Source organism: Cervus canadensis, chromosome 8 (genome assembly GCF_019320065.1).
Source record: "Cervus canadensis isolate Bull #8, Minnesota chromosome 8, ASM1932006v1, whole genome shotgun sequence".
Taxonomy (NCBI): domain Eukaryota; kingdom Metazoa; phylum Chordata; class Mammalia; order Artiodactyla; family Cervidae; genus Cervus; species Cervus canadensis.
Genome location: NC_057393.1, coordinates 47,145,670 through 47,148,775, shown reverse-complemented (window position 1 = coordinate 47,148,775; position 3,106 = coordinate 47,145,670). Strand labels below are relative to the sequence as shown.

Genomic DNA, 3,106 nt, shown 5'->3' with positions numbered 1-3,106 from the left:
AGATTGCCGTGCGCTCCTCCAGGGGATCTTCCCAACCCAGGAACTGAATTCAGGTCTCCTGCATTGCAGGTGGATTCTTTACCATCTGAGCCACCAGGGAACCCCTTTCAATATTTTTATTTTTAAACTCACAATTTCTTTAAAACAGAAAATATTCTGCTAATAAAATTGCATCAATATCATAATATTGGCTATAACTTTCTGTTGTAAAGTATAAATATTTTAAATGTAACATCTGTAATTTGCAAACTTTAGTATTAAAGTTAAATTATCTAAATATAATCACTCATCTCTTATATTGAACAAAATAGGAATTTTCTCCAGTATTAATTATTTTATGAAAATCAATTTTATTCTTCTCTGTTTAGAGAATGTTTCCTTTAGACTACTCTTATAATTACTTAAATTTATGTAATAATAAGAAAATATGCAGAGGCCTTTCACATTTTGTAACTAATAACTGTAGATTTAAATTTTATGTCACTTTTAAATGTCAAAAATCTAATATACCAACAAATATGTTCTTAGTGAACTTTCAATATCATATTTATAAATCCTGAATAAAAGTCTTTCTTATATTGATACACTATATATGTTGTATATGGTCACTTTATGTATTCTATACATATGTAAATTTTCAAATAGAAAATTTTTAAAAATCATTTTTTTAATTATTGTTTATCCATATAAAATGACTTAAGTTTTGTGCTAATATTAGAAAGCATATGAATAAGTTACTGTTTTTTTTTGTTTTTTTCTTTAATGATCACAAAGAGGCTACTTTTTCTTTTATTGGCAACTCAATCTCTATATATATACAATAGTGCATAAATTTTAAGTGAGTTGACAATTATAGAAACAATACAAATTCATGAGAATTTACGTAAAGCTGCTTCTCTAGGTTTTGGTGCATTTAGTGCCAGGTACCTTAGTAAATATGACAAACGTAAAGGAACTCAGCTACTTTAATTCATAAGGACAGACTTTCAAAAGAAGCAAATATATCATCTCATAAAATATTTAATAAGTCAAATCCAGTAAAATTGATAACTAAAGGACAAAAGGAACACTGTTAAAGAAAGGGTGGCAATAAAAATGTTAGGTGAAAATATTAGGCTTAAAATTTTAGCAATTGCACTTAGGATCCAGAAAGTGTATACACGCTGAAAGAAAAGACCTCCATGTTGTGCTTCACAATTACTATCACGTTCTGAAAGAACAGTTCTGGGTTGCTACCATGTCCTCTTCCCTGCTAGTATAAACTACTCTTCTAAGTACTAGTGAAACAGGGTGCTAATTCACATAAATGGGTTTTAAAATAAGATGCTTCTCACCCAAAATGAGGCTAAATATCCTCTCCAAATTAAAAGGAAATCTAATCAAAATACTGAACAGATAAAGAAGCCAGATCACCCATTTACCTCCACTGACTGCCTCAGAGCTCAGAACTGGTGTGGCACCTACAAGAGAGGAGGTGTGGGTGGTCTTCACTCTGCCCCTACCCAGCCTGCAGTGTTGGGGGGAACAAAAGCCCTTCAGCATCCCTGGAGTTTTATTCCCCAGGTAAAGATTGAGGGAGTGGTTTAGATGGCTTTTAAGAGAACTTCCTGCTTTTTTTTTTGGTTTGTTTGTTTTAGGCCTTGACATGTAGCTTGTTGGGATCTTATTTCCTTGACCAGGGATCGAACCCATGCCCCTTGCAGTGGAAGCATCCAATCTTACCTACTGAACCACCAGGGAAGTCCCTTAGGAGACTCCAAAAGAAAGCATCTAAGTCAGCTTGACATCTCACCTGTGGGCAGACCCTTAGGGTGGCAAAAGAAATGGACTTAAAAACAGGTGGATGAAGTATTTACCTTCTGATCTCATCTTTCAGAATTATTGGGCACTAGAGCTCAAGGAAATCTTTGTCCAATATTTAATCTAACGGCCAGGGATGCTGCAGAGTAATAAGCAAATGAGGCATCTGACACTGAAATTTTGGATAAAAATGTAGGAACACTATGCCAAGTCTGGGGAGAAAAACGGTGTACCATCACATGACACCAGCAATCAAGACATTAATCTTGTTGGGAGATGTACCTTCAAGTCTTTCAAAAGATCCACCAACGCACAACTGTTAAGAATATGTTTTCTGAAATCCTCCCAGGAAGGCAATTTCCATAGAACTAATTCTATCAGAAAGGAGGCAGGAAGGAGAATTTAGCTTTTTTTTACAGATCAGAAAGATTACCCAAAGACACTGATGGATTCTCATTTTCTGTCCCATATAAAGAACAAAAGTATCAATTCTTCTGGAATCTAACATACTGGCTTCAATCTCAAATGCATCACTTTATTTTCCTTGTAAGGCAGCCATACATCACACACCTTAACCACATGACAGCCACATGATTTCTTCAATAAGCCTTAGAGCTTCCACAGCTCTCCTGGGACCTACAGCCCAAGTAGTCCTGAGGAGTCAAATGTTAGAGCTTTCTCCACAGCAGCAAGTTCCTTTGATATTTGGGTTATTGAACACAAACTCACTGGATAATTTATCTTCAACATAGTCCATTTCTGTTCCTAAGTTTGTTAGCTGTGCTTTCTTCTAGATGAACACTCTAACACCATCTTGAATAACTTCTTATCAGAGTCTTTTTTTTATCTTTGTATATTCTAAAGTGTAGGAAAGGCTATTACAATCCCTGGTTCAGACACCAACATGTTCAGGCTTATCTTTAAGAAGTTTCATCTTCTTTACTGCTGAAAGTGTTCGGGTGAGGGCGGTCCAGGGGTGGAGGTGTCTGCAGTTTCCTCTTGCTCACAGCTGGGACCCTGGCGCAGACTAAGGAAGCTGACATCCTCGCCCTCCTGGTGCCCTGGTGCCTAGGGTTGGAGCTCCGCAGTCTCAGCCTCTCTCCATGGACAAGGCAGGCACACTCTGAAATAAGTAACTTTTTATTTCACCAAAAAACCTAATACAAAATTCATGTAAATTGTTGTTTAAACATTTGATAGAATGCAACAGACTTGAACACCTATTTTTAAGAGTATTTTGGAGGGAAGGCCAGGAGTATCTGAAGTAGTTTGCTCCTGTGCTATCAGAAACTATCCTTTTTTAAAA

General features: G+C 36.2%; 1 pseudogene; it reads right to left on the bottom strand.

The window, feature by feature from the left end:
• Nucleotides 1–2,461: 2,461 nt before the first annotated feature.
• On the bottom strand, nt 2,462–2,843 carry LOC122445799 (annotated as a pseudogene).
• Nucleotides 2,844–3,106: the final 263 nt, after the last annotated feature.